Source organism: Phyllostomus hastatus, unplaced genomic scaffold, assembly GCF_019186645.2.
Source record: "Phyllostomus hastatus isolate PE091 unplaced genomic scaffold, TTU_PhHast_1.1 phas_scaffold_585, whole genome shotgun sequence".
Lineage (NCBI taxonomy): Eukaryota > Metazoa > Chordata > Mammalia > Chiroptera > Phyllostomidae > Phyllostomus > Phyllostomus hastatus.
This window is the reverse complement of record NW_025334037.1, coordinates 20,877,308-20,901,321: the sequence shown is the minus strand read 5'-3', so window position 1 is coordinate 20,901,321 and position 24,014 is coordinate 20,877,308. Positions and strand designations below refer to the sequence as shown.

The 24,014-nt window shown below is 47.2% G+C and overlaps 1 protein-coding gene and 1 non-coding gene across 3 annotated transcripts in view; both read right to left on the bottom strand.

Annotated features, from left to right (window-relative positions):
• TRIM44 (tripartite motif containing 44) overlaps window positions 1–24,014 on the bottom strand; it is a 112,922-nt gene that overhangs the window by 6,935 nt on the left and 81,973 nt on the right. The window lies entirely within an intron of this gene.
• On the bottom strand, window positions 20,818–20,956 carry LOC123810263. The gene has a single exon (XR_006784226.1). It is a non-coding gene; the product is annotated as a small nucleolar RNA SNORA29 (small nucleolar RNA).

Sequence of the window (24,014 nt, the reverse complement as noted above, 5' to 3'; positions counted from 1 at the left end):
AGTTGCCAGGTTTTTTACTCTAAGACTTGTAGAGCTGGCTTGGGGAAAAGGTCAGAAGCCATGATGGATAAAATCTTTTCTCATTACCCTGAGAGAGATCTGTTCTTGGGTCTGAAAGCTATAGTTCATCTCATAGTGTAAAGGCATGCGACCCTGGAACTGGTGTGTCCCTGACTGACTCTTCCATCTGCTGAGTGTTGCTGACAGCCTGCGGTGTGCTAGGCACGGCGCTAGGCACGGCGCTGAGGAAGACAGACAGACAGCAGGTGCCTGCCTGGACTTCACTTGCTGAGTGGTACAGAGAGACAGGGATCGACAGAGACGGACACAATAGGGACAGAGAGAGAGGGGGCGGAATTTTTTTCTCAGGATAGCAACTTCAAAAAAGCACGTTTATTTTCATACTTAATTAATAACGTGTTTTTCACAATAATGAAAAAGAAAAAAGATCTGAACTGAATCTGTAACATAGAGCTTTGCTTACGTTGTGTGTGGTTTCTCCTGGAGGGTTAACGGTATCATTAGTGTGACAGCATCTCCCGAAATCTCTTTCTTCACTTTGTGGGGAAGCTGCTCTGCGTCCACAAGACTTTATCTTCAGAAGTCTATAAAGCCTTCACCTTCTCCAGCGGAAGTCACCTGGCTTCCACCCCGGCCATCCCTCCTCCTCCTCTGAAGCATCTCCCAGCACACTCGGATTTACGGCGGGAACGGTGCGCAGAGGTTACTAAAGTTCTCTTTAAGGTCTGTTTTGTTGTTCTGAGAGTGAATGAGGCTGTTAGATAGACAGCCCATTCTACAGTGGGTGTTCACCATCAAGACTGACAGCATCACACAATCGCTTCCAAGTCACCAGACTGACCCAGGTTTAAGTCCCTGCTGTGGCTCCTGAGCTGTGGGACCTTGGGTGAGTTACTCAGCCTCTCTGAGTCTCATTTCCCTCACAGTCATGTTATCTGCCTTACAGGGTTATTGTGCAAGTTTTCAGTACTTTATGTGATATAAATGGTTAAAAATGTTGGCTCCCTCCTTTGACACACCTTCCTTCCTGCCCCTAGGCAACACCTGCCTCCCCCTCACTTTCCTCCATGTTCCTAGTTTTGGCATCTGAAATGTTACATCCTAGGGCAAGTACATTCTTATCCCCAAATGCTCTTCAAACATCTGGAGAGCAACAGTGCCTTCTTCACTTGCTTAGAGAGGTTTTTTGTTTGCTTGTTTGTTTGTTTGTTTTGACAGCCCCAGACATAATGAGATACAGGTACTGAGTAGAAAGGAAGGCTGGGTTCCATGTTTTTGGCCCTTCTATGTGACAGGTCTGTGGAAAAGTCAGCCCCTGTGCAACACCGGTGAGGACAAACCACGAGCGAAGCCCCGGCTGGCTGGTCTCAGTCACAGAGAATCAGTCTGAGAGTGCCGCTGGGTCTGCAAGCAGTGGTTTCAGAGCTGGGCTAACACACACCCTTGTGGTACATGACTTTCCAGGCGGTATTTGGGCTTGGGTAAATTTTTTTAAGTAGATGAAGAAACGTTTTTCAACTTAAAAAAAGATTTTATTTATTTTAGAAAGAGGAGAGGAGAGGAGAGAGGGGGGAGGGAGGAAAAAGTCAATGTGTGTGAGAAACATCAACCCACTGCCTCTCACAAGGGCCTGGCCCGATTGGGAATGGAACCGGCGACCTTTCAGTTTGTGGAATACCACCCAATCCACTGAACCATGCCAGTCAGGACTAGGCATGGGTGATTTTAAGAGAATAAATGTCCAGATCCTCCACTTCCATATATAGCCTTTCTTAAAACAGACATTTCTGAGAACGTGCCTATGACCCACAGGCCCTCCCCTCAGCCGCTCCCAGGAGTATGAACGCCACACTCCCACTTCCGACAAAGACGCGCACGCCTCTCGCCCGCCTGAGTCTCAGTGTGGGATGAGACTCAGTGTGGGATGCTCTGCTGCTGAGAGGAATCCTACGAGAGCAGGGCAAGAAATAGCAAAGGAGGTGTCCCCTGAGTTCATCTAGGCAATGAACTCTTGGCAAGGTTGTATGTCCTTATCTGTCTATCCACGGACTAAACATTTGTATTTTAGAAGTGAGATGGTTGTCATGAGGTGTACGGAAGCTGTTCTATGTTTATTTGAATTGAAAAATGAAATCAGAGCTGGCTCTGACAGAAAGCAAGACAAACTTGGCTGGACAGCCTGACCATAAAAGCCATCTTTGCCAATTATAAAGTGACTTTTATCTACTAATTTAATATGGTAAATCTTCAGTGCCAAAGTTTTGACAAAAACATATGTCAAATTCATACAAAAGAAAGAAAGAAAGAAAGAAAGAAAGACAGACTCATGCGTCCTTTTCCACTATCTAGACTTGATATATAATTTCAGGAGTTAACTTAAAAATGGGCAAGGAGGCACATCATTTTTTCTAAATTACCTTAGGAGCATAAGAACAAACAAACTAGGCGAAGAAACCGAGAGCTGCTACATCCCAGCTGGGAGGGTGGTGTGGCATTCAGCACTTCCTTGGCTGGGGCGGGGGTCCCAGGGACAGAATGGGACTAGGGCGTCCCGGTCAGCAGGATGCTGTGCCCCGTGTCAGCTGGGCACGCCAATGAGGACCCCTTCTTGTCCTGTGGTGGTGCCTATGAGACTGAAGGAAGCGTGACAGGCAGCCACAAACCCCAGTCACACTGAGCCCCCAGACACCTGCAGATAAAATGATGAAGATGGAGGAGGGTTGCACTGCCTGACGATTTTTTAGACGGCCCGTATAGACGGGCAGCTCAGACCTTCGGCTTCTGTCCCCGGAGGTGCAGGCTTGTAAGAGGAAGTTAATCAATGAGGTGGTAGGCACTCTGACCTTGCAAATGCAATGGTTTCTCTTCCTGAGAATACAGTACAACTTAATTTGGTTTGGCATCACTCATATCTGCTCAGTCTCTGGCTATCTATTAATTATTGTAAAAAGGATTATTCAACTCAGGAGGATAGAGAAATTAAGGGCTAGCAACAAGGAAGGAAGCCTAGAATCACCTGAGATTCAGAAAGACAGATTTAGTATCTTCCAAGAATGAAACCACACGGGTATCATACGAGCAGCTGACTGGAAAGCTTCTATTCATCATCTGAGGCCATGGCTGCCCAGCTCTAGAAGTATGTGGTTAGCCCGACTCGGGGTGTGGGCCACACACAAAGACCCGGAAACACTCCACGAGACAGAGCAGGGCTGCCACCCGGGTCTCCCATGTCACCTGTCCCAGCAGCCTGGGCTACAAGTGAGGGGGTTACTGAGTTATAGGGCATCAGAACTTAAACATTTAGCTGCCACCAGAGGAACCAAGTGAGACATAAATACAACATGAAGTGAAGTGTCCTCCTGGACAGTTTATCCTGGTTGCCTGAGAAAAATGTGCGAGGACTTCAGAGTTCTAATCCTGGCATTGCTGTGTGACTCGGACCCAGTTTCCTCATGAGGGAATGAGGATGCCTTGCATGGAAAGTAAAATTTAGGGAAATTCCAAACCAGGCAAGAGCTAGGCTCCTTTCTTAGACACTCACTGAGCTGATTAGTTAGCTCTCACCGCTACTGTTCTCTCTCTTGCGTCCTGTGCATCTTTCTTTCCCTTCCTCTCCATTCCAGTCTGAAGGATGGCCTCAACATTCCGAGTTCTTCCACCTCTTTTCCTGGCTGGGCCCCAAAAGCAGGCTGATGAATATTACTGCTTGATCAGTGCCTAGCACAGACCGATGGATCAGCTCTGGTATGAACAAAAAGCACCTTGATTCCCCAATTCCTTTAAAAAGTCTCAGGTGATTCTAGTCTTGCTGCATCTTCGTACTCAAATCACAGGAAAGACAGAAAGAAGGTCTCATCTCTCTCTGGATCACATTCTTCTTTATCGTGTGGTCCTTCTCTCCTTCAATAATAACCAGTATTTACAGAAGGCTGATTTAACGTTTCATGCTCTGTGCTAAGTAGTACACATACAAGGAGGAACCCCCCCACACCAGAGTTTATTTATTAAAAAGATTGTGTTTATTCTTATATGTTTAAACTTCAGTCACCTCAAAAGTACTTTCCATTTAATGCAGTACACCTACTGAGATGTTTTTTCCACTGCTCAAGACAGTTATGAACTCATCGATTTTGATGCCTTTTAGTGCTTCTGCCATTTTTTGTTTCACCTCTTCCACATCGGCAAAATGTTTCCCTTTGAGGACCTTTTTCATTCAGGGGAACAAAAAAATTATCGCTCAGGGAAAGATCCGGTACACAGGGAGGGGGGCCATGGGGGCCATGGGGATCATGCCATTTTTGGTCAAAAACTAATGAGCACTCAGCACAGTGTGGGCAGGTGCACTTATAAATCACCCATCATGAATTGGGCAAACACACTGAAAGAGTCTTCAAAAAAAAATTCACTGAAGCTGAATGCAGCCTCTCACAAGTCCAGCTGGTATACTTATCCAGATGGGTTCTTAGAGCACTCACCTAGCAGGGGAAGCCTGTACTACATGGGGCCTGCCCTCCAGAAGACAATTCTGGTATTTTTTGGGGTTCCCCTTGTACACACTATCTCTCTCACCAAACCCTAACAGTAGCTTTTGGATAGGTATTATCATTTCCATTTTACAGATAAGAAAACTGAGGCTGAGAGAAGCTCCATCACTTGCTCCAGGCACACAACTTGTAAGTGGTAGATCTAGACTGTGCAGATTCCAGAATCCTCAGAAATGAACCTGGACTTGACTAAGAGATGAGAGGTGTACCTGTATCTTCTGACCCCCAGTTACTCACCAGGAGGTGACAGCCATTCATGTTCTGTGAGGCCCAATTTCACTTTAAAAACCAGGTAATAACATCCTACCTCTAAGGGTTGTTGCAGTGAGATGGAAGGTCCATGCAAGTTCTATTGTTAGGTGGAAAAATGCCAGGTACAGCTAGGGGTACTGGAGAAGGGATCGCAGACTCTGGGTTTCTCGCTGCGCCCTCGCAGCCGCCTCTGCCTCTGCAGACCCGTGGGGACACCCCCAAGAGACCCTTGGGTCCCTAGTGGTCCACACTTGGACCGAGGCACCAAATTTGATCATCTCCATGCACTGCACAACTTCCTTGCCGATTTTATAGGTGGGTACCGTTCTCGCACTGGGTACGTGGGCCTGCGTGTGGTGGCTGTTTCCACGGAAGACGGGAAGGCACCAGCAGGCCTGCTCAGCAGCACCTTCTACAGGGAGGCACTTGAACAGAAGGAGCAGGCAGCGGGCTTGCTCGCCTGCCTATGTCCCGTCTGTTCTTAGAGTGTCTTTCTTTAGGACCGAGTCTTCTTTTGCTACTGTTGTTGGATTGTAATGGAGTCGTTTCCAGCGTTCTTTTTTCTTTTTTTAATTCAAAGAGTACGTTTTTCCATTTTGCTGATCTGTACTTTCTGTAACAAAAAGTACTGCTTCTATAAAAAGAAAAAAAATCTATGGTATTATCCACAGGTGATAATCAACATTAACACACTGAAATGTATCTGTCTGTGCCCCGCTGTGCACATGTGAAAATATACATTTCACAGGTGCTTTTGTAGTCTGCTGTTCCACTCAGCTGGCAACCAGGAATGCATCCTCGCCAAGAGTGATGATTCTGTGAGATGAGACTCGTGCCTGGCTTGTACGCGCTCCCGCCACCTACACTGGCTGGACACGGAGCACTGCCACCTGTGCACTCACCTCTGGGCACGCATCCGTGTGGACGAATTTCTAGGTTTACCCTTCATTATTTCCCCCCAAAAGTTCCCAGAAGGGAAACTCCTGGGTCAAAGGTTAGAAAACCTTTGTATTTTAGGATAGGTTAAGATTTACGGAAAAATTACAAATATAATACAGAGGGTTCTAATATCTACTTTCCTCTGTTATTAACATCTTGTATTAGTATAGAGTATTTGTTACAATGAGTCAATATTGGCACATTAGTATTGACTGAAGTTCCCATTTTACTCAGATTTCCTTAGTTTTCCCCTGATGTCCTTTTTCTGCTCCAGATTTCACCCGAGACACCGCATGCTTGTAGTCACCATGGGTCCTCAGGTTCCTCTTGGCTGCGACAAATCTCTAGGCTTTGTTTTTGATTCCAGTGGCAGTTTTGAAGAGTACTGACCCATTATTTTTCGAGTGTCTCTCAACTGGGATTTGTTTGATGTTTTGCTCATGATTAGGCCATAGTTACGGGCCGTTAGAAAGCTAGAGGTAAAGGGGCGCTCTCATCACATCATGTCGAGGGTGCACACTACCAGTGTGACTTAGCACTGTCCGTGCTGACTTGACCACCTGGCTGAGTAGTGTCTGCGAAGGCTTTTCCTCCGTAAAGCTACTCCTTCCCTCTCCCCACACCTCTGTGGAGGGAAGTCGCTATGAGAAACCCACACCTAAGGAGCAAGGAGTTACGTCCCGCCTCAGGGTTGAGGGTAGGGTATCCACATAAATATTTGAAATTCTGCTGAACATGAGATTTGTCTCTTCTCCTTCGTTTATTTATTCAATCATTTATTTTTTATCAGTATGGACTCAGGATATTTATTTTGTACTCTGGGCTACAATCCACTACCGCTTCATTTTGTTGCTCAGCTTGTGGAGCTCAGCCTCTGGGAGCTCCTCTGGTCAACAACGACGGCCCTCTGACATCCCCCATCCATGTGTGCTATTCATTCATATTTTAGCACTCCCTACTTTCAGGCACTATGAAATGCTCCAGGCTCGTTTTGTATATTTCCTACCCTTGTCCTATGATCAGACGGTTCTCCAACCATAAAACAATGTGATTTTTAAAGGGATTTGATATATGATTGTTAAGCTGCCCCCCCCAGAATCGTCTTATGCTCACTTACAATCTCGACTCACCGAGGTATGAGGACGCCCCTCTCCCCCCCACACTCTCGCCAACCCTGGGGCAGTTTCGGCAGGTCTGTGGGGACGAGATTGCGAGGGAGTGTTTCTCCTCTCTGAAATAGTTTCTGTGTTGTTTCTCAGTTTCCTGTTGAATTTCAAGATGAAACGCCACGGAGGCAGTGAGACAGAGAGAAAAGGCTTTCCGTTTTCTCTGCCTTTCTGTCGGCCTTCCCCAACCTCCTCGCCTCCCCCAGCGCTGGCGGTTTTCTCATAACTGCCCACCCCTGTGAGGGCTAAAGAGAACCTCCTCAAAGGCTCCACTAGGGCCCAGGCAACTCCAGGGGGTGGGGTTCAGAAGCAGAAAATAGCCAAGGGTTTGTTTACCGTCCCTGCTTGCTTTCCTCACCTCCAGGATATCCATCCGACCTAGTTTCATCCTTTATTTTGCAAGTGAAGAATGGAAACCAAATCTCTTTCAAGCAGTTTCCTGCCACAGACATCTTAAACATAAGATTTAATAAAATGCTGGACTTCAAACTGCCTGTTGCTGCAGCTTGTGTATCTTACAAGTTACCACAGGGAGAGGGAGAAGGGATCAGTCCACACACTCTCGACACAAATCTCGAATCTCTGTATGAATGGCAAGCTTTTATTTATTTTTTATTTTTTTACTGTGTCCCAGATTAGTTCTCAGTGGCTTTTGAGTTCCATTTTGACCTTGAACTGAGAGCTGGAAGTTGCAGAAAGTTGGAAATTGGAAGCCTACCGACTCTTGAGACCTAGTGCTACTTCCTGCATCGCGGAGGGTTATGGATGTGGATTTAAGAGCTAGGAACACGAGGTTTATGCCACAGCTTTGCCACGTACTGGCTCTGGCATTCTGAGTTTGGTGTTCCCACCTGGAAGCAGAACACTACTGCGTACCTGCCTGGAAGAGCTGCTGGGAAGGTTCAGTGAGGATTAATGGACAGAGTTCTGGCATGCAGAAAATACGCAGTACACGTTATAGTCATTTAGGGACATCACACCAAGAAATCAAAGCTATGAGGCTGAAAGTCACACAGGGAGTTGACGGCACCGTAAGACGGGCCGGGAGTCAGAATCTCTGGCTCCCAAATCCACTGTCAGGCCTGCAAGCCCCGTCTCCTCTAAGAGTGCCCGTCAGTAACAAAAGAGCTAACAGGGCTGCTGCACTGGCCCTGGAGGCGCCCAGCTGCCATGCCAATGCGTTTAGGATGCCTTCTCAAGCCTATTCCCTTGGTGTTTGATAACAGACATCTGTTAATAATGCCAGTGAAGAGCAGCCATCTATTAAGTGGTTTCTATGTGCCAACCACTGCGCTCAGAACCTCGGAAGCACCGTCTCCCTCTCCCACTGGGCCCACTGGCAGGTCCCGTGGACCCCCCCTGCACAGCCTCCATCCATTCCTCTTCTCCACGCCACTTGCCTTTTGACTAGTGACTTCCCACTTCTACCCTTCACTTCTGTTTCATTTGCAAGCAGCATTCAGAGACATATTTTCAGATGTACAATGGATTATGTTACTGCCCCACTTAAAAATTCTTCACTGGCTTCCGACAACCTTAGAATAAAGTCCATGGCCCACATGTCTCCACATGATTGTCCCCTGACTATTTTTCTGAGCTATTTCGTGCCACCTCTAAAGCACAGCGGCCTTATTTCTGCCCCTCAAATAAGCAGAGCGTGTTCTTGCCATAAGGCATTTGCATATGCTGTTCTGTCTCAAAAGCTCTTCCCATCACAGCTTAGAATGACGGGCTCCTTAACATTCAGTTCTCAGCTCCAATGTCACCTTCGCAGAGGCTTTCCCTGGCCAGGCAATCCAGAGTGCCCGCCCACCCCAACTGCATTAGACTGTTGTCTTGTCTTCCCAGTGCTGACAACTATCTAAAGTTATTTTGAGACAGTAAGGGTTTTTAACTACCTTGTTGCCCACTACATCACCAGTGCCTGATAACGTGCCTGGCACCTGTGAAGCCGCCACGAATATTTTTTGAAAGAATGGACAAGTGAATGATCAGAACAACCCCATAATATATTACTGTTCTAGAAACCTCCAAAGCATCCCAGGCAAACAATGGGCAGCCTGCTGGTCTTAGAGATACTGCTCAGTAATCTCATGAACAGCTTACTTCCACAGGTGAACCCAGGCTCCACCTTTTTCTAACTGTCCCTGCAAACACCAGGTACCTATAACCACCGGGGGCACCAGGCGTGGGTTAAAATGATGTACATAAGCAATGATTACTCTTACAAATGACTAAGCCTTACTGGTAAAGAATGTGTGTGTTTGATGAACGAGGAGTTCTACATTACTGAGGGCAAAGCAGAAGCAAGTTCATGTCCAGCCCTCCCCAAGCAAGGAAACCTGAAGAACCAATTTACCGCCAAGAGGAAATGTTCTCATCTGGCTTCCTTATAAACAGCTGCGCTTTTGGCAACTTCCAGCCCTGCTCAGTCCAGCTGTGAACTGTGCTCAAGGCTTGGATTCCAAAACTTTAACCACCCACCCTCACCCTAATGGTCGATGGAGGGAGAGAGGTGGGGATGGTGTCAAGGCATCCAGGCCAAGATGGAAGTAAAGGGGTGCCTATTCATTGCTCCCCTCCTTCTCTCAGATGGAATGCCAGCTGCGGATGGAGGTGGAAGTGGGAGAGCTGGGTTAGTTACTGGGGGTGGGGGTGGCAGAGGAAACAGCACACAACGAGGAGTCAGAGACCCGGCTTCAAGACTGCATTCCAGCACACACGCGCAGCCGGCCCTTGGGTGAGATGGCTCTAAGCTTCCACCTCTGTAAGATGAGGACAGTGACACATAGAAGTACTTGTTGGATGCATGCTATTATTATTATTTGGTGGGCACGGAACTAATCATATCACCAATGTTTTTGCATTCAGTTTTCATAATCATCTTGTGTAAAAGCATTAACACTCCATTTTACAGATGAAGAAAATGAGGAGCAGAGAAATGAAGTGATATCCCAAGTCCCACAGCCAGGCAGAGCTGGCGTTACAAGCAAGGCCTGGCCCTTGCTCTCAGGCCTGGGCAGAGGGACTCAGTGATGAGTGCAGGCAGCATGCGAGAGGGCGTGTGAAGTCAGCTTGGCTGCATTTACCCAGCCAGGTTACTGGGAATGCCTCAGCACCAGAAGTGCAGGTGGTAACCCTCTGGATTGCTAAAGACTTCTGCGGCCTTGGCAGACTCAAACCCTGGTTTGGACACCCATGACTAGAAGGCTTTCTCCCTGCTAGAGTGGATCCCAGTAGTCTCTTTTCCACAAAGGCACAGCTGGGTGTCTTCCATGTTCACAGGGACAGCCAGTCTGTGACTTTCCTGAAGCTGGCTGCAGGGCGGGAGCTGGTTCCCTTGGACTCTCGCCTTGGTTCTTGTGGGTTCCTGCAAACACGCTCATACGGAGGGCCCGCGACCAAGACCCTTCCCCTGGACTTAGGACAGAGTCTCTTTGGGTCACACATCAGTTTTAATTTCTATCTCCTTTGTCCTGAGGTGAGAGGCACCTGGGTCTTACTTTTAGTTAGGTTGCAGAGAAAGTTTCTTTCAAAGCTGTGGCTGATTTTCACTCTGCCCCGCTAAAGAAGAGAATTTGACTACAGTCGACACGATGCCCCTCGCCTGCCATCAGGGCACCAGCGACGAGGCCAGTCTGCTGGGTCCCTGCTCCCCCCGCAGCTGCCAGGGCCCCGGGGCTCAGCAGGCCTCACTGTGACTGCACAGTGAATGTCCAACTTTGCCGCCCGAGCTCCTCAGAGGGTGAACCTGCCTCTCATGCACCACTCTGTCCCCAGTGTCCAGGAGCATGCCTGGTGGCACTTAGGGTGCATGTGGTGGCCAGCACACGGTTATCTCTCACGGCCTGCCTTGGCCTAGGGGAAGGGATTTAGCAGGAAAAGTGAAAAGCAGGGGAAGCTGACTTTCAAGGCAGAAACTGTCTTGTAGGAAAGTAGACTTTTCTCCTAGGAGTGCTAAGGTCTTTTACTTGGAGCACACCGAAAGGAGACAGTGTAATGGGCTAATGGGTTAGGACTACACATTTCCAAGTTGAGACCAGGATTCCCATCCAAGCCCTTCTGAGCTATGAGACTTTGGCAAAGCCACTGAACCTCTCAAAGCCTTCACTAGGCTCCTCACCTGTGAAACACAGGCATCATTTCGCTCACTCTTTCACATGTTTATGGAGCGCCAACAGCACGCCAGGCACTGTATCGGTGCCGGCATTACAGCTGTGAACAAAACTGACAAGTTCCCTGCCGTCATGGAGCTTAAATTTCTCTTGAAGGAGACAACCAGCAAATAAGTCCACAGATCGACAACTGCAGAGGGTGGGAGTTTCTACAAAGACAATAAAGCCGCATGCTGGGAAAGGGGATGGTGGGCACAGGTGTGCTGGGGGCCAACTTAGAAGGGGGAAATATCCAACTCTACCTCTTAGGGGTGCATGTTGGATGAGAAACCAAGCGTCACCTGCCTCACATACTCACTAACGAGCAGTGAGGGCCGACCCCAGTCAGCCGTCTGTGCACTGCTCCCATCCCGAAGTCGGTGGCTTCTCCTTCACCTCACAGGGGCTGCACCCCGATCACCTGCCAGGGCTGGGAACCCAGAGGGGAATCAGACAGGCTCCTCACCCTCGAGGGGCTCACAGTCTGGCAAGGAGTGTAGTCTCTGTGGTATGAGGGAAGTGGCGGATTCACCTGCAGAGTCAGAGAAGACAACCGTTCAATGTCAACAGAGGGACTGGCATTTTCCAGGAAGACTCGGGGGCCAGAAGGAGGCCAGCCAGCAGGTGGGAACAGCTTGGACAAGCTCCTGACAACGTGATGGCTTGGTGTGCCCAGGTCACTGTGGAGAGTTTGGAATGGCTGGTGTGAGAGGGTACCCCGTGGGAGAGAGTGGCTCGTCACAGCTCCTAACACTTATCTCCATGGGTCATGCTTGGAGTGTCTGCTCAGAAGATGGGGGCTGTGGACAGGAAAGAACGGGAGAGGAGAAGACTGCCAGGCTCCACATGGTGTCTGCCACACTGCCAGCACTCCAGAATGCGAACGAGGGCTGTGCTTAATATATCCAGACACTCCCCAAGGCAGCACAAACAGATGTTCCAGGGAAAAAAGGAAAACAAACACACAATGGTAACTCAATATAAAGCCCGTGTGGGGGGCAGGCAGGCCTAAGGCTGCTCAGATGTGATTATTTCATCAGTGCAAGTTTGAGACTCGTACCAGTAACACAGGTGCCAACGGATGACCCTGGTGGTCTGCAGTGGAGAGATGCTTGCTCCCCAGCACCACCAAGGGCTCTCGCTTTGCCAAAGCCAGACTCACGTGTCCAAGGGGCTAAGGCCCATGCCAGGGACAGCGAGAGGGCTCTGGTATGGGAAACGGCAAACTAGAAGGTAGTTTCTTGTGCCAAATTAACAGCCCAGGCATCCCTGCCAGCACGTTTTCTCTGAGAGGAGTGTAACTACGGAGTGGACATCTGTGAAAGGGAACCATTCGGACCAGGGCCTGGTTCCCTGCCTGTTTTATGACTCTGTCCTATCTCTGCCCTTGCAGTAAACATTCTTGTTGTGAGCCTCCCTAGGAAACAAAGAGAAGGCAAAGCTATCCCTACCCCTAATATTCCAGAAGTTCATGATACAGCCAGCAGGTCCAGACTGCAGGAATCTGCCCCTCCCGCCGCCCCAGGAAGAAGGCTGCGTGATGCAGAAGGCCGGGGAGATGGACCTCACGTCAATCTCCATTCCGCCAGTTGCACCAGAGGCTCTCTCTGGATTCCAGGTCAGTGCTGTCCGAGGCGAAGAAAGTGACCCAGAAACACAGAGGAAGACGAACTCACCACACAGGAGAGCCAAAGCAGAGGAAAGAGGAACGGAACACGTCAGGCCCCCATCCAGTCTCAAGACTGAACAAAGCCACGGCTCTGGATCAAAGGGCTGCCCCAGGCCCTGGAAGCAGCAACGGAGGTCCAACAACGTGACTTCATGTGAAAAGCCGCCCGGCCTTTGTCACATTCAAAAGATCTCCCCGACAGCCATTAAAATGTCCAAAGACCCTGTCAAAGTCGTTCCTCTAGTCTAAGGTGCTGCACTGCTCTGGCTGAGCTCCTACGGTCAAAACTCGGCCGATATTACAAGACAAGAGTAGCCGAGAGGAGCACCGTAAGCCGCCTGAGCGCAGATGAGTTCCGGGGTATGCCAGCTGTAATTTCAGAAGCTGATGGGATGAGGTGGATGACTGAGTTTTACTGGGGGAAGGAAAACGCTCATCTTACAGGGCCCGGACTAAGATGTAAACACGGGGCGCTGCAGGGAGCAGGCAGACATCACTCACAATGCTGTTCTGCCTTCCTCCCAGTTTCTCCTGAAGCCACCTCTGCTGTCACACTCAAGTGACACAATCCTGCCCCTTCAGACCTGTTTCATCCATCTGCAGAAGAACCTGTTTATGGCTCGGTCTCGACACAAATCAGATACCGTTAAGACCGATGTATGACACCTGGAAAGCAGTTGTTCTCCACTGGCCCAGGACAGGGCCCAGCCAGGGCGGGCCACCCCAGCAGCCCAAAGGGCACCAGGAGAGCGTCTCCCTTGTGCTGATGAAGGCCCAGGCACCCTCTCAGGCTGCGTGGCCGAGGGGCATCTGTCAGTGATCTGGCAGGCTCCCCGCTGTGAGACTCTCACCCTGGCTTCGGGACAGAGAGGAACAGGGAGAACACAGACAGACCAAGGTTCGAATCCAGTCCTTCCATTATTGACTAAGTTCCCCCAAGCAAAACTTACTCCACTGGGCCTCAGTCTCCTCATTTGTGAGCCAGAGTCCACGCGTCACAGATTCTTCATGAATGTAAAAGTGTATGGGGTCGGGCAAAGGCTCATTAAGTGATGGTTTTTCTCATGAAAAGAGGAGACGGAGCCGGCACGTCCCAGATGTACACTACGCAGTGTTCCGTCCCTCCTTCCTTCCTCGACTGGATGACTGCTGAGGCTCTCGCGTCGGGTCCCACCCAGAACTAAACGTTACACAGAAGAGTAACTACAGCCGATGGCTCTTCGGCTCCAGCGCGAGAAGTCAATAACAAGTGCACAGGCCTTTTGCTTTCCCCACCCCCTCGATACGTGAAACATTCCACTGCAGTCTGCACGCAGCCCAGCCCCGAGGGGTAGGCGGGAGGGAATGACAACAGAAATAAACATTTCAGTTAACCACACTGGGGAAAAGATGAGAGATTCTTTTAGGGGTTGTTTTTGAGTTGAAACGAAACAAAACAAAACATTTGCTGTGAGACAAGAAAGCCACTTCTGAAGATGACCATTCTGTTACAGACGTTTAAGAAAAGCCTGTGGAACTACTTGTTTCATGTTTGCCTGGGGAAAGGAAGCTCCTTTTCTTCCCAAACTGCTTCTCCAGTCTCTCCTAAGTCTAATTTCTTTCCCCCTCCACTTTGTTGAGATATAACTGAGCTACAACATTGTGTAAGGGTAAGGTGTATGAGGTAATGCTGTGATGCACTTACTGTGAAACGTTTAGCACAACACAGTTACTCATGTCACATCTCTCACCGCCTGTCGTCACCATTTTGTGTTGTCATGACCCGAGTCTGGTTTCCGCCAGTGCTCTGAGCCCCGGTGGGATGCAGGCCTCTGGCTGCTGCCCCTGCGCTGTTCTTGCCCACTGAAGGGGGTGGGGAGACCGGGCCTGGAAGGGGGTTAGATGAACTCTGAGGCCTAGCAACCAAGGCAGGAGATACTGGTCCACGTGAAATGCAAAATGATTACCCACTTACCTCAGACTCATTTTAACTGGCCCGAGGGGTCACACAGCATGGCTGGAAAGGACGCTGACTGGGGGTCAGAGCCAGACACCCAGGTTAGGTCTAGCACAGAGATGTAAACACGGTCTGGAGGGGGAGTGCAGAATGAGTCTGTGCATCTGCCGTAACTCCATCCTAGGGGCTTCGTCTCCTCTCTTCCATTCTAACTCCTCCCTGGTAAAGCACAGTACTGGCACTGAAATCCACAGATAATCCTGAGATCTCTATGGCAGCTCCAGTTCTGAACTCCTCCTTCACAACTGACGGTCTGAACAGCTGTTAATAAGTCATAACAAGGAACTTTCTTGCCCCAGCCTCGAATATCAGTATCCTTCCTCTTTCTCTACCCAACTCATAGCCAGCCTTCAAGCCTACAGCTTCCACCTGTCAGACTCGGAGTCTGGGTCCCCCTTGTAGGACCAAGGGGGACTCAGAGGTTATACTGATCATGGGGGTGGGAGACAGGGAGGACACTGAGGGCCGGGGAGGCCAGGTGAGAGCTAGAAGCAGCCTAGTGAAGAGCATGTGTGTGAGCAATTGCCATGGAGGCGTGGCCAGAGTCAGAGCCAGCAAAGAGTGGCAGCCTTGAGCAGTGAGCCACGTGCACAAACAGGGTACTTCACTAGAAAGAGTGAACTTCAGAAGGCCCGGGAAGGCTAGGAAATGGAGCACCAGGTGAGCAGGGATGAAGAGTTCAAGGTGGAGACTGTGAACAGCGGGGGGCACTGGAGGCCTCTTCATGAAGTCCTGGCTGTGTGGCTTGGGGCAAAGCCTATAATGTCCAAGAAAGTTGCATGAGATTGGGCATGAAGCACTTAATGTGCGATCCATTTCCCTGGCATTGATCACCAGTCACCAAGGCGTCTCCTGTGGCCCTATTAACCCAGTGTGATGCTTGGCTTTCCCTTCTCCTGCCGGCCAGCTGCTGCTGCTCCAGGGCATGTTGTGACTCACGACTTAACAACCCTGATGAGCAGCGTGTGTCTAAGGTTTGTGACATGAGGTTATAAGGGATTTCCATCCCTCTCCCCCATTTTTTATACCCCAATCCCCTTCCCCTGATGAAGAAAGAAACAAGTTAAAACAAGCGCCCAAGGTCTAGGCCCCCAGGGCCAGGCCAGGCAGTAACGTGTGTTTGGCTCTCGGGGATGCAGGACACGCCTAAGGGCCTTGCACGTATCCTCACAGTGATGACAGAGGCCCTGATGAGAGGGAGCTGCCCTCTGTTTATTATCTTTGCCTCTGTTTTGCTTTGTGTTTGGCTGGTGTTGCTTAAGAGTGTTGCAGTTTACCTGTATCATAATCCTCTACCTATTCCCCTTCCAGACACACAGCACAGAGGTGGCAGAAGGTGTGAAAGCAATCCCTGCGGCCACTCCTTCAGCTGCCTGCCTGCTGCTCAGGGACCCATCAGCAGGGACCATCATCCTGCTTTGCTGGAGCAGAGCCTGACCCCCTCCTCCAGCGCCCACTGCTTTCCCAGGGGTCAGCCACGGGTTCACATCAAGCAACAAGCAGCAATTACAAACTGAGTGCCCGCTGGGAATATCTTTCTGGTGTCAAGCAGCCATTAAAAGCACTTAAGGAAATCACAAAAGGGAGGTGAGAGAATGCTTTGGAGAGGCATACACAGGACAGGGGGGCCAGAAGAGAAGGCATCAGCCCACCTCCTGTCTTGAGGGGAAAACAGGCCATAAAAAGCAAAGCTGGTTCTATGGAATGGGCCTGCCTGGGGGAAACCGAAGACCACTTGTATCTTTCAAGTGTTCTCTTGCTGGGGCCACAACACTTCAGGTGCCTGGGAAAACTTCTGCTAACGCAAACACAGTAAAAAGACATTTTAAGCAATTATGTATTTTATTATTTTTTAAATTTTTATTGAATTTAGTTGGGTGACATTGGCTAATAAAATTATATAGGTTTCAGGTGTGCAATTCTTTAATACATCTGAGCAGAAGTATTTTGTTCATTTGATTCCACATATAAGTGAAATCGTATGGTACTTGTCTTTTTCTGGCTGGCTTATTTCACTTAACATAATACTCTCTAGGTCTATCCATGCTGTCACAAAAGGTGAGGTTTCCTTCTTTTTTAACTGCCTAATAGTATTCCATTGCATAAATGTACCACAGCTTTTTTATCCACTTGTCTGTGTATGGGCAGTTGGGCTGCTTCCAAATCTTGGCATTAGTAGATAACGCTGCAGTGAACATAGGGGTGTGTATGTTCTTTCAAATTAGTGTTTTGTGTTCCTTTGGCTATATTCCCAGAAGTGGGGTTGCTAGGTCAAAGGCAGTTCCATTTTTAATTTTTTAACATAACACCATACTGCTTTCCACAGTGGCTAAACCAATTTGCATTCCCACCAAGGAATTATGTATTTAAAAAATTACTCAATGAGCATGTATTACAACAGGTACTTATATGTTCTCTCTCACCCCATCTGCACTGCTTGTCTGTGAAAGAGACACCATGATTCCTCTTTTAGACGGGGGAGCTCAGGTTCAGAGGGTCAGTCACCTGACCACATTTGGAGCCCAGGTTCGTCCAACTGCAAAGCCTATGTTCTTCTTAGCAAAATGAATGTTGAGCTGGGCTGTGAATCCTTGCCAAGTTTGCATCCTTCTGGCCGACCTGTCGGTGGCTGTTATTCCTGGGTTAATTAGGTATGCGCGTGGGTGACCTGTAGGGCACAGTGACCTGCCCGGTCCTCCTGATTAAAGGGAGAGTGAACCTGTCTGTCTTCGGTGGGCTGACGGAGTCTCTGATGGAGTCTTTCTTCAGTCTCACAGCTGTCAGCACCCATCGCAAAGGCAAGGACTGGAAGCCGAGATAAGTGATCATGTAACCTTGGGAAAGTCACTTTCCTCTCTGAGTTTTAGTGACTTCACTAAATCCTATAATACAGTAGTTGTGACACTAAATAAGATATCTTGCGAAGGTCCTTCATATTGGATTTGGCACAACATGAAATAAATACTTTATAAATGACAACTGTCATGTAATTTCTGTCTTATCTCAAAGAAACAGTTTTGGAAAATACATATAGGTTTGGCATCATCAACTTGTTTTCATTCAGTAGGTGCAATTCATTATGTTGAAAGTAAGTCTTTCAGTCTTGTGTTTGTCTCACAGCTAAGAACGACGACGGCAGCAGAATGGCTGTCGGAAGCACAGGCGACCTGAGTTCAGGACAGAGAGGACCATCTTCTCTCGGGCTGGCCCCCTCCCTGGCTGTGCAATCATCTTGGACTACAAGCATGGCTATTTAGAGACTAGAAACTTACACTGTATATACATACAGTAGGAACCTTGAGTATTTTAAAAGTTGAAAGACAAGTGTAGGATGAATTAATACAAATGCTTTGCTCCTTGCTATACAGGCCCCTGAAGGCACATTTGTTAGAGGAACTCTCTCACAGTGGACCCCTCCTCGGGAGGGCAGTTTGGGCTGGTTCCCAGGCTTTCAGGCAGCCTAACTGAGCATACAGCAGTGAACAGGAGAATCAGACTGACACTGGGTTCTTGTCCACGCTACTCATTGAGGCCCCAACAGGGATGCAGAGACCTAGAGGTACTTCTTAGGTTTCAGTCTCCCGCACTCCTGACTCAGAGCTGCTCTGGTGGTACCTGTATCATCTGCTCTCTGTCCACAGAAACCCACCAACGCTGCAACAGACAGCTTCTGTCTCTATCCTCATTTCTGCATCCTTTTCAGAAAGGCTTTTTATGTTGAAGCAAGACCAACCTGTCCCAGGGAGAAAGAAAACACGCCTCCAGTCACTGGCCTGGAGGAAAGGGGTGAACAGTGAGGCAGACTGCCCAGGCATGCAGACGGCTGAGAGTGTTCGCCTCTTGCTGTTTTCTTTTAGTGGGTACAGTGAGCATTCCTGCCATGTGCATTTGCAATGATAGAGAATATGGGGCTCAGAGACTCAACTCAGAGCTAGGTTCATTTGTGTTTTAACTAATCTCCCAAATAGTGCATTTGGCTCTACATAATTTCCTGTAAAATAGTAAGCTTTTCAGTATGGGACAAGTGTTAATAGCTTTCTGGCATGAAGGAAGCAAAGAACAGTAACTTCTTTAAGGTCATTGCACTGGTCTTTCTAGGTAGATTTGGAAAACTAGTTCTTTCAGGTCTGTTTTTCAGATACTGACAGAAGAGTCAGGTGATGGACTGTGTGAAAATTAAGGTGCTAGAGGCTCAGAGGCGGAAAACACTCCCTGTGAGACAGAAAAGGACAGATATTGAAATTCCACAGACTAGTTTTTTGATCACAGATTTTTAAGCAACAAAATGCCGTCGCAATTTTAGATCACTTAGAGTGAAATTTAGAGAGAAATTTCCCTCTCTCCCAAGCCAAATTTTAGAAGGGGTTGTGCCCTTTTTTTGTTAAGCAACCAAAACATTTCCAGACTCACTGATACGTGCGCACACTGCATATGTGTGCATGTACACATTCACACACACACACACAAAGACATGCCCATTCTAAATTCAGTTTGCAACTTCCATTCCTTCTGTAATTGCCTTGTAGTTACTGAGTCAGTAATCCTAAACTGTGTAGCCAACTTTTATGAAAGATAACTCCTACATATTTAAAAGATTTAGCTGAAATAGATGGGGCATAAAAATGTAGGATTTTACAGAAATTTAGTAGGATACTTTTACATTCTATAAACCACCACATTGCCTCCTTTTAAATTTCCAGAACCCTTGAATGAGGATTCATAATATTTAGTCTTACAGGTGATTTCCCAGGTACCTTTTAACCTCTGAGATTCCAAGCCTTGAAAAGGATATGTTTGGCGTAGATATATCTAAAAAGATTTCATCCCAAGAATCCTGTTTAGATAGACAGGCTAAACGTCTATAGCACTACGGCCCACATATTGTTTCAAACATGGGAGAGACCGTTTCTTGGATTGCTGACTACCCCCAGCCTCTCTACAAAGTATCTGCCTCCTCCCACAGTCTGGCATTTCAGAACCTTTGATTACATCTGACTACTTCCACTACTTCACAGACCGACACTGGCCATGAGTATCAGCTCAGATCCTTAATCCCAAACAGAGCGCGTTCTGCTCCCCACTGAGCCTCCAACTATTCACTCTCAACCTCACAAGGGCTGTGCCAGTGTGTGGGTGATAATGGCACCAAGCACATCAGCAACCTTGCTGGCTATACACATGCAGACAAGACCTCTTGGGGCACCCTGAAAGCTGGACCCTCAACCATTAACGCTTTCCCTCTTTCCATTCGAATGAAATCTGACTATAATTTGTACCCATTAACTCAGCCTAAACACCCATTCACAAAGAACCTGCTTGCAAAAGTTTGCCGACATGCACAGCAAATTACCTCTGATGTGCCCTTCCAGGACGGGGCCAGACTCTCACTTCAGATGCACAATTCATTCTGACCAGAGTATTCCATTTGCTGCATAAACGCAAAAACATATGCACACACACATGGTGTCCCTCATTTCCTCTGGAGTAATAGGAGGCTGGGCAATACTTTAAGTGCTCATTCTCCAACATAAATCAGAATGGAGCATCGCAAACACAGTGACATCTGCACGAATACAAAATGTATTCATGATGATCAGTGCTATTGCAATGAAAAGAACTACATTCCTAATGGCAGGACATTTGAAATAATGTGTTGCTGGATTCTGTGTCCATAAAAGCAATAACAAAGAAACATGAGTGTGTCAAATAACTTAAAAGGAGTAACAGGGGCATGGGGTGGTTTCATGGGCTCTAGGCAATGTCAGTGAGAAGGCACATTCACTGGATGCAGCCCCACGGAGACGGTTATGACAGTTTAAAGGCAGACGAGGCAAGAAGAGCACTAGGCTGGCATTCTGGAGAACTGAGGTTTGAGTCCTGGCTCCACCATGTGCTAGCTCTGTGATCTGGAGCACGTCTGTCAGTACCTCCTCACACCGCACAGTGCTCACCTGTAAAATCAGGGCAGCCCACCTGCAGGACAGTATGAGGAGGAAGTAAAAGCACCTACGTGAAGTGCTTGGCAGGGAGTCCAGTATACAATAAGCATACAATGAACATGAACTTTTCTTTTTATTTTTTTCTGTTCAGCCATTTCATACAGGAGGAGAACACAAATAAACCCCCCTTTTCAGATCATGGCAATTTTAATCTACCTCATATGCATGGGCACTAAAATCGATTATTAGGAGAAAATGTGGTAGTCAAATGGGAGATTGAACATTAGCTTTTGCTTTTCTTTTTGCTATCACTAAATAAAGCTCTGTGATTTTAGGTATCACCTAGCTCTACAAATGTCAGTTTCTCCTTTCATAAAGTAGAGCTAATAAAACCTGCTCTTCCTAATTCAGGGGTTTGTTATGAGGACCACGTGAAATGAAATGTATTTGGCAGATATTATTGGTTGGCTGACTTAGTCATTTCTGGCTTACTCTCCTTGCTCTACCCCAGGGGCGGGGGTGCATGTAGCTCAGTTCAAGCCCATGACACAGAAGCATAAGTCTTCTGGCTTTGGGGGGGTTGTTCATTAGCAAAGTGTTTACTTTTCTGATTAATTGAGATGTGCCCCTTCTTCTGACCTCTCCCTCATTCTTGAAAATGTACATGATGCCCAAAGCTACAGCCCGTTTTTAATCACAAGACAACAAGCATGGAGGAGGAGCTCAGGGAGTCTCAGAGACACGAGCCAGTACTGACATCAGGCACTGAACCTACGCCGGCAGGTGGTCGCCTTCCTCCAAACGCTCTGTGTGAAACAGATAGACCTGTTTGCTTAAAACCACTGACACCAGAGTTCTCTCTTACTCAAAACTGAACTCGATTCTGATGCAATGCATAGGTACTCTGGAGAATGAGAAGCCTTAAATATAAGTATATGATCTTTTCTCTGCCAAGATTATCATTCCCTTAGACCCATCTGGCTAATTTATACATGCCCTGTAAACTTAGATTTACTAATTATCTCCTCCAGGAAGCTTTCCAAGACCCTACCCCCAGCTGGATTAGCATTTTCCCAACCCTTTGGATGTTTCACAGTGCTCCACAACCCTCTCTGTCAGTACATGTTATACCGTTTTGTAATTATGCATTTACTTGTCTCTATGCCCCACAAGTGGTTAAAATGTCTCAACAACAAGGATCCCTATTTTAGCCATTAAAAAAATTTCTAACACTTGGCATAGACCTGGCACACAGTAGGTAACTCATTATTTCTTGAAATACTGAATAAACCAACAGAAGAATGATCTGAAAGAACATGAAATAAACGATAGCCCGTATAGCCTTATTATCCATTCATATTTTTGAAATACTGCAAATAGCTTTCTAATTCCTGTTACTACTTTCAGAATTCTAGGTTGGGAAGCACAGGTCTAGGCAGTGATTTAAAAAACTATTGATTATGCTATTACAGTTGTCCCAAATTTCCCCCCTTTGCCCCCATCTGCCTGGTACCCCCATTCCCTCCCACAATGCCCCCGCCCCTAGTTCCATGGGTCATGCATATAAGTTCTTTGGCTTCTCCATTTCCTATACTGTTTTTAACCTCCCCCTGTCTATTCTGTACCTACTAATTTGTATTTGTTAATCCCTGCACCTTCCCCCCCATTCTTCCCCCTATCCCTCCTAGCTGATCTCCAAATGATCTCTGTATCTATGATTCTGTTTCTGTTCTGCTTGTTTGCTTGGTTTGTTTTTTAGATTCAGTGTAGCTAGCTGTGAATTTGTTGCCATTCTAATGCTCATTATTTTGATCTTTTTCTTATATAAGTCCCTTTAACATTTCATGTAACAATGGCTTGGTGATAATGAACACCTTTAGTTTTCCCTTGTCTGGGAAGCACTTTATCTGCCCTTCCATTCTAAATGATAGCTTTGCTGGATAGAGTAATCTAGGTTGTAGGTCCTTGCTTTCCATTACTTTGAATACTTCTTGCCAGTCCCTTCCTGCCTGCAAAGTTTCTTTTCAGAAACCAGCTGATAGTCTTATGGGAACTCCTTTGTAGGTAACTAACTTCTTTTCTCTTGCTGCTTTTAAGATTCTCTTTTTATCTTTAACCTTTGGCATTTGAATTATGAGCTGTCTTGGTGTGGGCCCCTTTGTGTCCAATTTGTTTGGGACTCTCTGTGCTTCCTGGACATGCATGACTATTTCCTTCACCAAAGTAGGTAAGTTTTCTTTCATTACTGTTTCAAGTAAATTTTCATTTTCTGTCTCCTCCTCTTCTTCTTCTGCTGGTACCCCTATGATTCAGATGTTGGTATGTTTGGAGATGTCCCAGAGGCTCCTCATTCTAACCTAGTTTTTTAAAATTCTTTTTTCTTCTTGCTGTTCTGGTTGAATATTTTTCTTCATTATGTTCCAAATCATTGATTTGATTCTAAGCTTCATCCCCTCCACTGTTGGTACCCTGTTGATTTTTCTTTATTTAGTTTAATGCAGTCTTCATTTCTGCCTAGGTTGTTTTTATGCTGTTTTAGTACCCAATCATTTCTTTGAGCATCCTTATAACCAGTGTTTTGAACTCTGCATCTGATAGGTTGCTTATACCCATTTGATTTAATTCTTTTCCTGGAGTTTTGTTTTGTTCTTTCATTTGGACCATATTTCTCTCTCTCCTCAACTTGACAGCCTCTCTGTGTTGGTTTCTGTGTATTAGGTAGAGCTGCTTTGACTCCCTGTCTTAGGAACGTGGCCTATTGTAGAAAAGGCACCTGTCTGGATGAGTGGGGCTTCTTTAAATACTTGGTTGTCAGACTCCCACACAGCTTGGTTTCCTGACAAATCTGGATGGTATTTGTTTTGTAGCCTACTTCTTATTTTGCTCTACTTGTGCATGGAGGTGAACCATGCTTACCTACGCCTCCAGCTTGACCGGAAGTCCTAGGCAGTGATTTTTGTTTTTTGGTTTTAAAAGTTATTCCACTTGACCCTTGTTTGAATTCATGACATTCCTCTACTCCTACTCCCTAAATTATTTTATGCCATTTAGCCCACACTTACCTCTACAAAAATTATTTTCTTCTTTGTTGTTTTAGAATTTATCCCTTGTAATAACCAAAGACATCTCGGAAATAATCCTATTTGGCACCATAACAGATGTTCACATTATCCAGTGGCCCTCTTCTTATGTATCTGAGCAATGTCTGTGTGACTGGGGCTTCTAGAGATTTCCTGCTCACTCGGCCGTATCTGGGTCCTTTACATCTCTGAATGCAGTGTGGACCTAAGGCTGGGCCTGTCGCATGTGTTCTCCGCCAGGAAACAGATGTAAA